This window comes from Lampris incognitus, chromosome 2, assembly GCF_029633865.1.
Source record: "Lampris incognitus isolate fLamInc1 chromosome 2, fLamInc1.hap2, whole genome shotgun sequence".
In the NCBI taxonomy this organism is placed as follows: Eukaryota; Metazoa; Chordata; class Actinopteri; order Lampriformes; family Lampridae; genus Lampris; species Lampris incognitus.
This window is the reverse complement of record NC_079212.1, coordinates 110,934,759-110,945,983: the sequence shown is the minus strand read 5'-3', so window position 1 is coordinate 110,945,983 and position 11,225 is coordinate 110,934,759.

The following is an 11,225-nucleotide window of genomic DNA, read 5'->3' as shown; positions in this document are numbered from 1 at the left end:
GGAGCAGAAGAGGAGTGTGAATCCACTTCGGCCACGCCGCCCCAACTCTCACAGCCGGCCGTTCTTGCCGCGGCTGTGAAACTCCCAGAGTTCTGGCAGAGCGACCCGGCTTCATGGTTCCAGCATGTCGAGGCGCTGTTCCACCTGCGTGGAATCTCCGCGGACGACTCCAGATACTATTTTGTCGTCGCTGCGCTGGACCAGCAGTCCACACGCTGGGCCATGCAGCTGTTGCGCGCCCCTCCGCAACACGATAAATACGTCGCCCTCAAACATCTTCTGCTCCGGAGGTACAGCCTATCTACCGCAGAGAGGGCAGATAGAATCCTTTCCCTATCCGGTTTGGGCGACGGGACGGCTGTGGATCTCATGGACAATATGCTGTCGCTGCTAGGCTCAGACGAAGGTGGGTTCCTTTTCCCGCACGTTTTCCTGCGCCAGCTCCCGTCTCCTGTGCGCGCGGCTTTGGGTAACTCCCCGTGTCTGGCTGCTGGTGACTGCCGAGGTTTGGCTGAGGAGGCCGATCGGGTCCTGCTGGCTACCAGACGGCTCTCTGTGCAGAGTGTGGCATCAGAGCCTCTGCAGCCGACGTCGGAGGACGCGGACCCGGCAGTGGTGGCTGGAGTGACTGCCCGGAGACGGCGCGGGAGAGGCCTCTGTTTCTTCCACCAGCGGTTCGGCGGCAAAGCGAGGCGCTGCGTCCCTCCGTGCACGTTTGAGGCGCCGGGAAATTCCAAGCCAGCGCTCAGTAGCAGCTGTGGGCGCTGGCGGACCTAGTGAGCTGCTCTTCATTAAGGACACGATGTCAGGAAGACGGTTTCTGGTGGACTCAGGCTCGCAAAAGAGCCTACTCCCTCCTGCTAAGACAGACAGGTCGGCCGAAGGCGGCGGCCCACAGTTAAGTGCAGCTAACGGTTCGTCCATTGCGACGTTTGGCACAAGGTTGGTGACTGTTTGCTTCCACAGGCGCCATTTTGAGTGGGACTTTGTAGTGGCCGCCATTACTGTTCCTATTATCGGCGCGGATTTTCTGTGTGCTAATGGTCTGCTGGTTGATGTTGCAAACCGCCGTTTAATTGATGCTGTGTCTTTCGCCACTGTTCCGTGCGAGACAGGGGGAGCCGGACCGTTAACACACGCTAACTTTTTAGCATTAGGGGATGTTTTTCAGCGTTTGCTGACGGATTTTCCCTCGGTGACTACGCCTGCCTTTTCCACCGCGGTTACTAAACACGGGGTATAACATTTCATTCCCACTCTGGGACCGCCAGTTTTTGCGCGCGCGCGGCGTCTCGACGCGGTAAAATTGGCTACAGCTAAGGAGGAGTTCGCCATCATGGAGCGTCTGGGTATAGTGAGGCGTTCCAACAGCCCGTGGGCCTCGCCGCTTCACATGGTGCCCAAGGCGGATGGGTCGTGGCGGCCTTGCGGCGATTTTCGCCGCCTGAACAACGTCACCGCCAATGACCGCTATCCCATCCCACACATACAGGACTTTTCCATACGCCTGGCAGGTACCACTATTTTCTCTAAGGTGGACCTGGTGCGCGGCTATCATCAGGTTCCCGTGCGCGCAGAGGACATGCCCAAGACCGCAGTGATCACCCCGTTTGGGCTTTTTGAGTTCATGCGCATGCCTTTTGGCTTGAAGGGGGCAGCGCAAACCTTTCAGAGGCTGATGGACTCGGTGTTGCGTGACCTTGCTTTCGTGTTCGTTTATCTCGACGACATATTAGTGGCCAGTCCGTCAGCTGAAGAGCACCTGGCGCACCTGAAACAGGTTTTCCGTCGTCTGGACGAACACGGCCTGATAGTCAACCCGGCCAAGTGTCAGTTTGGACTGCCGGTGATTGACTTCTTGGGTCACCGCTTTTCGCCGCAAGGCGCGGTCCCGTTGCCTTCTAAGGTGCAAGCGGTGGCGGAATTTCACCGCCCAGCCTCTGTTAAGGCATTGCAGGAATTCTTGGGCATGGTGAATTTCTATAACCGTTTCCTCCCTCGCGCTGCTCACCTCCTTCAGCCACTTTACGAAGCCCTGCGGCTTAAGAAGGCTAACGACCCTGTCGACTGGACTCCCGAACAGGTCCAGGCCTTTGACGGAGCTAAGTGCGCCCTGGCTAACGCTGCCCTCCTTGCCCATCCCACACCCACAGCGTCCATAGCTTTAACAACCGATGCGTCTGACATAGCCGTGGGGGCTGTGGTTGAACAGCGTGTGGCGAATGCGTGGCAGCCACTCGCATTTTTTAGCTGCAAACTGCGAGATAGCGAGCGTAAGTACAGCGTTTTTGACCGGGAGTTGCTGGCACTGCACCTTGCAACCCGGCATTTCCGCTTCCTGCTGGAGGGTCGCCCATTCACGGCTTATGTGGATCATAAGCCGCTGACTTTTGCCATGTCCAAGGTGACTGAGCCGTGGTCTGCTCGTCAACAGCGCCACCTAGCGGCGATCTCCGAGTTCACAACGGACATTCAGCATGTGGCCGGGAAGTCCAACCCTGTTGCTGATTGTCTGTCGCGTGTGCTTGTGTGTCCTGTGCACCTCGGTGTGGATTTCTCCGCTATGGCTGCCGACCAGCCCAGCGACCCGGACGTCCTTGCCCTTAGGTCAACGCGTACCGGTCTCAAGCTAGAGGACGCTGTGATGCAGGAAGGCAGTCCTGCCCTCCTCTGCGATGTCTCCACCGGCCGTCCCCGCCCCGTTGTTCCAGTGGCCTGGCGCCGTCGAGTTTTCGATTCGATTCACTCCCTCTCGCACCCTGGAGTTCGGGCGTCGGTGAAGTTGGTCGGTTCCAAGTTCGTCTGGCCTGGCCTCCGCAAGGACGTCAAGGGGTGGGCAGCTGCATGTGTAGCGTGCCAGCGCGCTAAGGTCCACCAGCACACTAAATCGCCCCTCGAGCCGTTTCCGATCCCGGCCAGACGTTTCGACCACGTGCATGTGGACCTGGTGGGCCCTCTACCTTCTTCACAGGGTTTTACGCACCTGCTCACAATGGTAGATCGGACCACCAGGTGGCCAGAGGCTGTCCCTCTATCCTCCACAACATCCTCGGATGTTGCACGCGCTTCTCTTTCCTCTTGGGTCGCCCGTTTCGGCACTCCGTCAGATATCACCTCAGACAGGGGCCCCCAGTTCGTGTCAGAGCTCTGGTTGGCACTTGCGCGATCCTTGGGTGTGCAGGTACACCGCACTACCGCGTATCACCCTTAGGCTAACGGCTTGTGTGAACGTTTTCACCGGTCGCTCAAGGCAGCGCTGCGCGCTGCGCTCTCGAATGGTAACTGGGTGGATCGTTTACCTTGGGTTATGCTCGGGTTGCGTTCGGTTCCTAAAGAGGACCTCGACGCGTCACCCGCTGAGCTGGTGCTCGGTCAGCTGCTCCGCGTCCCTGGGGAATTTTTGTCTGGGAGTTCCGCTCCTCAACCCCGTCCGGCCGTTTATCCTTTTTTGTCCGACAGCACTCGGGTTCCAGGCCCCGTTCACCACTGTTTTCCGCGGTCGTTCGTGCCTCCGGAGCTCATGTCGGCTCGTTTTGTTTTTGTACGGCATGATGCTCACCGCTCACCCCTCCAACCCCCATACGATTGCCCATTTCGGGTTCTTGAGACGGGTCCTAAGGGTTTTGTGCTAGATATGGGTGGGCGTAGGGAGCGTGTCACGCTTGATAGGCTTAAACCGGCGCACAGGGTGGCAGTCGAAGTTGTGTTTCCGGCCCAGGTTCCCCGTCGGGGTCGTCCTCCTTCCAGGACCCCGGCAGTGTCTTCACGGGTTCAGCGTTCTGCTTCTCAGCCGGCTTTGGACTGTGTTTCACCTACTGTTTCGGCTGAGGGATGGCGCAGCCGTTATGGCAGGCTGCTTAAGCCTCCAGTGAGACACTAATTTTCTTTCCAGGAGTCCCTTCTGGGTGTTCGGGGGGGGGGGGGCTGTGTGGCGGACACTAGGGGCTATTAGTCCATGGGCCAGAGCCCAAAATTTCCTATTTCGGTACACTCAAGGTGGCAAAACTTACTTATAATTTTTGAAAGGATCCATGTCTGTAGATGATATTTTGGTATGATAACCATTCCTGAGTGGCAGCTGTATCACAGTTATCAGCTCATGAAGTTAACCACCCCCTAAAGTAAATTGCATTTTAGACGCTGGTGCATATCCTGGTTTAGCCTCATGGTCAGGACATTTTTCAATGTTCTATAATATTGTCTTTGGTATCATTTTAAAGGGGACCTTCTTAGCTTTCATTCAAGCCCTGTTGTGGATATTTCTCACAAATATAGAGGTCACTTGAGCTCTTCAACCCGTCAATAACACACATCTTTCTGCAATGTTCGCCTAAACTATATACTTTCTTTTAGCCCTGTGGCATCTAGGAATATCAGGGACACAAAACACAAAAACTGGAATACTCACGGGACTGTAAAGATTCAGGAAATGTATAATATACCCATACTATTTCATTGTGTGAGGTGATTGTGAACCTTAAATTAGAAGGGCATTATTACTAAGAAACTAACTAGACCAAAGCCAGTTAGTCCATGGGTCAGACCAGATATCGATATCACCCAAGGTGACACAACTTCACTGGTGCCATTTTATTTGGTACACTAACAGAAGTAAAATAATACATGATAACCTTTCCAAATGAGCAGCTATTTCATTTTTCTTTCAGGAAACCTGTTTCTGTGCCTCTCATGATTGTGTATTTGCCCAGATTTTTACAAATATAGCATTTCAACACCCCTGGTACTGATTAGCCTAGCTTTAACTCTGGGACAGTTCTTAGTTGGCCAACAACCAAGGATAACCAGTACTGTGTACTTCCATTCATTGTGCTAAGCTAGGCTAACGTGCAGCCAGATAGCTTTCTACTAAACACATATAGAGGAAACTGGTATCTATCTTCTTGTCTCACTCTGGAGAAGATTGTAAGCTAATTTCCCATAATGTTAGCATGTTCTTTTAATGTATATGTTAATATGATTAGTTAAAGTAGCTACGAGGAACTTTCATCTTGTTGATTTTAGCGGCCTCATGTGGACAAAATACAGCTGTTGCATAGCAACTAGGTAATGTATCTATTTGTGGCTTTGTAAGATAAATAATGGTAATATGACGCTGGTGAAGCAAAGTAAACTTTGTTTTAGTAGTGTTCATACACCTAAGTTACATGTATTTGTTTGTATGTGGCAGGTGAAAACTGACTGAATATGGCCACTGGTGAACAAGCAAGTTTTTACCCAATACCAAAGCGCCCACGGGTGCATTATCCACTGTTCTGATGATACAGATAAGCTGGTTTCACTACAAAGTGTCGACTCATGGAGAACTCTGCTCAGGGCAGCTCAGATACGAAATCATGCACCAGTTTTGAAACTGGCAAAAGACACTCCTGAGGGACAGATTCCAGCAATCTACTACCACAGAAAGTGTCGCAGTATCTTCACTATGAAGCAAATTCTTGATGGCCTCCTTGCAAAAGAAAAGAAAAGTTGTGTCTCTGCTGAAGAGAAACAATCTAAGAGAGTAGCTCGACATGCTCCAAGTACATCTAGGACAGAGTGCATATTTTGTCAGAAAAACAGCAAATATTCCAAGAGACAGAATACGAGAGAAGTACTGGTGCAGTGTCGAGAACTGCGAGCTGATGCAAAGATCAGGAGTGCAGCCACAAAGAAAAGGGACAGCAGAATCCTTGCCATTGTGAGTAGAGACCTTGTAGCAGCTGAAGGGCACTACCACAGGTCATGCTATAGACTTTACACCAAAGAAGAGGTTTCCAAAGGAGAGGTTGCCAGCAATGAAGATGATGATGCTGCAGCCCAGTATGAAGCTGCTGTGAATAAGGCATACAATGAGCTGTTCCTCTTCATCAGGATGGAGCTTTTTGGCAATCCTCAAGTGATGACAATGACTGATCTCTCTTCTAGACTGGTAGCTTCAATGAACTCCCAAGGCATTGCCCAAGTCAAGGAATCAACCAAGAAGCACATAAGGCGAAACCTGGAGAGTGAGTTTGCTGGAGCCTTGCAGATATTCCCTGATGAGAAAGGAAAATTCCTCCTTTATCCCGATAACTTGTCCATGAGGGAACTTGCCAAAGAAAATCAGTCTCTCAAAAGGGAGCTGCAGACCCTGAAAAGTGTCAGTGCACAAGATGTTATAGCCAAAGCAGCCATCAAATTGAGAGCAGACATTAAAAGTCAAGATGTTCCTCAAACCTGGCCGCCTGAAGTCAAACCAGAAGCAGAATGTCCTACCATTCCAGAGTCGCTCATTATCTTCCTGTACTCTCTACTCACAGGCTCAAATGATCCTGATCATGCATCCCAGAGAGTGCAGTGCCTTCTGCAGTCATTTGGCCATGACATAGTATATGCAGTGACATGTGGAAATACCAAGCCTTCCAAGCACATTGTTCTGCCATTCAGTGTCAAATCGTTGACAGGAAATATAGAGTTGATAAACATCCTCAACCGACTTGGTCACAGTGTGTCCTATTCACAGATGGAAGAGATCAACACTGCCCTGTGTCTCCAGAAACTCTCATCATCAGGGAGTGGCATTGCCCTTCCAGCTAACATCCATCCTGGCATATTCACAACTTTAGCCTGGGACAATATCGACCGTCTTGAAGAAACTGTCAGTGGTGAGGGAACATCTCACAGAGTCAATGGGATTGCTGTGCAAGCAAAGCCAGTCAACCCACTTCCTGTCCAACCCATGCCCACTGTTCCCAAAACAAAGAAGAGAAGCATTGATGGACCCCCACCAATGTTACCAACTTACAATGCTGGACAACGGGTAGGGCCACCACAAAGCAAAAAGTCAGATGCCGATACTGCAGCCAATACTAAGCTTGCCAGAGAGAAAAACCTTCTTTGGGTCCTAGCACGCATGTCACAACAAGAAGAACAGTCAGTCAGCAGCTGGACAGGCTTCAACATCCTGACTCGAGGAGAGATGACGGTCATCCCCGACAATATAGGCTATCTGCCTACCATCAATGCTCCAGCGACACAAATGTCTACTGTCAACAAGGTGCTTAACCAGTCACTGAGCATCATGCAGTGCTTAGGCCTGAGGAAGATTGTCTGTGTCTGTGACCAAGCCCTGTATGCGAAGGCTGTCGAGATCACATGGAAACACCATGACAAGTTCCATGATATCATCGTTAGGCTTGGGGTATTCCACACCATCTGCACACTGCTGGCAATAATAGGAAAGCGTTTCCAAGATGCTGGACTCAAAGACCTCTGCATTGAGTCTGGCATGATTGCAGAAGGCTCAATTGCTGGTGTTATGGATGGCCGCAAGTACAACAGGGCAGTGCGACTACACAAGCTCCTGTATGAGGCTCTCATGCGACTGACCTTGAATGGTTTCCTGTCCTGGTTAGAAGAAACTCACAGGAATGACATGGTTCACCTGAATGAGACACTGAAGACCATTGACAGCCTTGGGAAAGAAGTCTCACAACATGCTTTGAAGGAGGTCCTCGAGAACAGCTCTTGTACACGCATCATGGATCTATTTGAAGTCTACCGTGAGTTCCTTAGAGGTGGAAACAGCAGCCTCTCGAACTTCTGGATGTCCTATTTGGACATGGTTGAAATCTTGTTGGGGCTCATCCGAGCATCCAGAGAGGGAGACTGGATGCTACACTTGGCTAGCATTCGAGCAATGATCCCATGGTGCTTTGCTTATGACAGGATGAATTATGCACGCTACCTCCCCTACTACTACGCCCAGATGTCTGAGCTGCCCATCACACACCCAGATGTGTACACAGAATTCATGGAAGGAGGCTTCTCAGTCCAACTGGGCCCCACCAATCCCTTTGGCCGAATCCCTGTTGACCAAGCTATAGAAGAAACGGTGAACAAAGACACCCAAACAGCTGGAGGGACAAAGGGATTCAGCTTGAAGCCAGGAGCTGTGACCAAATATTATCTCACAGCTGAGTATAGAAGCATGTACCTCAGACAGCTGAGAGACCTGACAGGGCAAGGCAGGTGCAAATGGTCTCATCCAGATCTACAGAGTCCAAGGATCAAGAGAGATGAAGCAGATGTCCAGTCTCTCATGGACCTTATGGAGAATAACTGGCTCAATCCTATGTCCCCTGATGAGATTGATTTGGTTAGCCTCTCCACTGGCAACATGGCTCCACCTGATGTGACCATAGATCTCTTGAGAGCTCTTGAGAAAGGAGAAGAGGCCTACCAAGCATTCCAGCAAACAAGGTTAGATGCAGACCCACCACCTGTGAAATTCCACGACAAGATGACCGAGCAAAGTCTGAAAACATTCTCCGATGTCAGCACAAAACAAGCTCATGGAAAGAAAGCACAGGATGTGGTTCTGAAGGCAGATAGAAACCTTTTCAGTCACATGATCCTGGTGGCTGAAAGCAGGAAGGTGAATCTGAAGGATGTCCTTGCCTACCCATTGGGCCCACTACCATGGGCACTGGCAAATGCTGATGGGTCCTTACGAAAAACAAACAAGGCTGCACTTGCCAGAGAGCTTGAAAAGAATGTATCTCCTGCAGAAGACATCCCAATCCCATCTACTTCCATCATTGATGGGATGAGCCTGGTCCAAAAAATGAATGGCAACAACAAAACCTTTGCACAGGTGGCAGAGTCAGCCTTGACCCAGGTCCTCCATGAGGGAGCACAGAGTGGGAGGATTGATGTTCTTTTTGATGTCTATCACCAGACTTCGATCAAAGATGCTGAACGACTGAACCGGGGTGGAGACATCACTCTCCAGTACAAGAATCTTGCAGGGGGACACCACGTCCAGCAGTGGAGAAAATGTCTGTGCAGTTCCTCCAACAAGACCAGTCTCATCAAGTTTCTGGTGGAAGAGTGGAAACTCCCACGATACAGAGCTATGCTGCATGGCAAGGTGTTGTACATGACCTGTGAGGAAACCTGCTACAAGTTGACAGAAGATGGGTGTGAGGAAGCAGCAGAACTGCACTCCACACATGAAGAAGCTGACACCCGTCTGCTCCTGCATGCATTGCATGCAGCAAATGCGGGCTCAAAGTCAGTTATCATCACAGCTGAGGACACTGATGTCATGGTGCTTTGTCTTGGCTTCCAGAAAGACATCACCTATCCCATCTACCAGAAGTGTGGGACTCAGAACCGCACACGGTTTGTCGACATCACCAAACTAGCAAGTTCACTTGGAGACAGCATCTGTGACAGCCTAATTGGCTTACATGCCTTCACAGGCTGCGACACTGTCAGTGCATTCGCTGGTCGAGGGAAGCTGAATGCCCTGAAGATAGTGAGAAAGCACACTTCCTGCCAAGAGACCTTTAGTCAACTGGGACAGACATGGAATGTGAGTGATGAGCTGTTCCAGAAAATTGAGCAGTTCACCTGTCGGATGTATGTTGCTAATAGCAGCACTGCTGAGGTGAACAAACTGCGTTACCAGCTCTTCTGCACCAAAAGGGGAGAGGTTGAGTCCAGCCAGCTGCCACCATGTAGAGACTGTCTCTTTATGCATGTTCAACGAGCCAACTATCAGGCAGCAATATGGAAGTGCTGTCTGCAGGCTAACCCTGTGGTGCCAAGCCCTACTGAGTATGGATGGACAGACGATGAAGGCAAGCTGGCCATTTACTGGATGCGCTCCCCACCTGCACCAGATGTGGTCTTGGAAATGCTAACATGCAAGTGTGTGCATTCATGCAAAATGCCAAGCTGCATGTGCCTGTCAAATGGACTTCCATGCACAGACATGTGCAGGTTACAGACCTGCAGTAACCAAAAACAGCAGGATGGTCCAGAACTGGACTTTGAACTTGGGGAGTCAGATGATGAGAGAAACGAGCAGTTTGATGAATGACAGTGTGATGATTCTGATGGTATTACTGTGGTAGTAGTCTATTGATGCACAGGATGTTGATTCTGGACTTGGTTACCCAGAGCTTGATAACAATAATGTAACCATATTCACATATACCCATTACCATTACATATACCCACTAATGATATGGGATTACATGTATCATTGACTAAGTATATGTAAATGTCAATGTTGTTTAAAATATTAAAATAGTTCATTACCTCACTATGGTATTCCTTTTTATCATGTATTTTGATTGTGTATTTAAACAAATGTATAGAGACCAGTTTGTGACCTAACTGGCTTTGGTCTAGTTCTCATTTAAGGCTCACAATCACCTCAAACAATGAAATAGTATGGGTATATTATACATTTCCTGAATCTTTACAGTCCTGTGAGTATTCCAGTTTTTGTGTTTTGTGTCCCTGATATTCCTAGATGCCACAGGGCTAAAAGAAAGTATATAGTTCAGGCGAAAATTGCAGAAAGATGTGTGTTATTGACGGGTTGAAGAGCTCAAGTGACCTCTATATTTGTGAGAAATATCCACAACAGGGCTTGAATGAAAGCTAAGAAGGTCCCCTTTAAAATGATACCAAAGACAATATTATAGAACATTGAAAAATGTCCTGACCATGAGGCTAAACCAGGATATGCACCAGCGTCTAAAATGCAATTTAGTTTAGCGGGTGGTTAATTCATGAGCTGATAACTGTGATACAGCTGCCACTCAGGAATGGTTGTCATACCAAAATATCATCTACAGACATGGATCCTTTCAAAAATTATAAGTAAGTTTTGCCACCTTGAGTGTACCGAAATATCGTCTGGCCCATGGACTATATGCCTCTCACCCAGCAGGACTGTGAGCTGGGGGCGTGGTTTACGTTCCCGGGCTCGCCGGTGCAGGGTTGTTCCTGCTGCGGTTGGTTTTTGGAGTTGAGGAATAAACATCAAACTCGCCTTGGTCTCCTGTGTTTTTCCTCATTCCTGCCACACTATTACAAATTATGATTATTAAACTTAATAAATGATACATATTCATATTTTCCGTGCAAAATCAAATCGGATTCTCCATCCATCCATTTTCTGAACCACTTATCCTGCTCTCCGGGTTGTGGGGATGCTGGAGCCTGTCACAGCAGTCATTGGGCAGCAGGCGGGGAGACACCCCGGACAGGCCGCCAGACTATCGCACAGGGCCGACACACACACACACACACACACACACACACACACACACACACACATACGCACATTCATACCTAGGGACAATTTAGTATGGCCGATTCACCTGACCTACATGTCTTTGGACTGTGGGAGGAACCCGGAGCCCCCGGAGGAAGCCTACATAGAA